We start from the raw sequence: 1,743 nt of genomic DNA on the forward strand, positions 1-1,743 counted from the left end.
AATTAATATATCATTAAAATATTTAATAAATCATTAACTTTTCTCCTAAAGAGTTAATTTCAATATTTTTTATTGATGATAATAATAGAAATTTAATTTCTTTACCATCTCCACCACACAATCTATAAATTCTATAAAACAAACTACTAAAGGTTTGATGGAAATAATTAAAATAATTTTTTATTTAAAATAATAATACATATAAAATAATATTCTCCTATAAATAATTACATGATATATCGGTCAAATTGCGTCCAAAAACAGAAGAAAATAAATGCTCATTGTACTAATTGAGAATATATAAATAGAGAGAGAAGGGGGTGTTATCATGCAACTCTTATATTTGTATAAGTAATATAATTTAATCTCAACCATTTATTTAATTTGATAAATATGTGATCTTATAAAAGTTTAGATTATTTCATAATATAAAGTATTGATCATAATTAATGAACTATATTCATCTTCTATAAATATTCAAATTATAATAAATGAACTTTCATCATTTTCATAAATATCTCAATTTATTGGGTTGTATTGATTGTACAAATATGATGAATTGTATTTGAAATGTCCTCTTTCTCTATATATATAAATTATATATCATACTAAATAAAGATTAAAACAAAATTTATTATATTTTGATTGATTTTGATGTTTAGTCCATTATAGAAATTCCAAATATTATTTTGCTTAACCGAGTAATTAATTATTTTTGACATCTAGAATTTTAAAACTAACACACGAAAGAATTAGTCAACTAAGACATATTTTTTGAAGTATATAATATTTATATACGTTAAATAGAACAAATAAACTCACACACCTTCCTCACTTTTGGTGAAGTTTGAACCATTGACCTCTTAGGAGACTAATGACTCACATACCGTTAGACCAAAGACCATTTGATTAGTCAACTAAGATATTACTTTCAACGTTTTTACTAAACCAACAACCATATTGTATTTGAGAATTTTTTGTCTTTCTAAAGTTTGAATACACACCAAGATGAATATTTTTTTTCTTTTTTTGTTTATTATTGTTTTAATAGCTATAAAGATTAAAATCAGTAACAAGAAATCGAAATAATTTGAATTGAGTTTGACCACACGATCGTTTGACAACAGACGAAATGGTACATGTCAAATGAATTGATAATCTGATATATGTTTGTTTGGTTCGTAAAATTTATCTTCAAAATTAAAATGAAATAAAAATAAATGATCAAGATATACCCTTTTATGGTATTTTTGTAATTTCTTGTTTAAATTATAAAACTAGTAAAATAGTAATTTAATATTTAAAAGTATCATTTAATATGATTATGAAATAGAAATAATAATCTTATTATTAATAATTACTTGTGCATTCGTGAGATGCTTGATACTAAACATATGCATATTGGTGTTAATTTATATAAATATTATAAAATTCACTTTTCTTGTATTATTTGTCATGTGTTTATCATAATTTAAATTTTTTGAATTTAATTGAAGATGTAATTATTTTAAGTTTTAATTATGAAGTGTTTTTGAGATAGAGATAATGATGAATTATTAATAGGATTCAAGTACAATTACTCTAAACATGATTTCTGATTGATTATGGGGAGTGCTAATGACACCCCTTAACAGGGGTGTAAAATATATTGGAATTTGGAGTTGCTTTATGTTCCCATCAAATGTCAAAATCAACAATAATATATTATTTTTTTTATTTTTATTGTTTTATACATATATATAT

Source organism: Cynara cardunculus, assembly GCF_001531365.2.
Source record: "Cynara cardunculus var. scolymus isolate 2C chromosome LG 3, CcrdV1, whole genome shotgun sequence".
Lineage (NCBI taxonomy): Eukaryota > Viridiplantae > Streptophyta > Magnoliopsida > Asterales > Asteraceae > Cynara > Cynara cardunculus.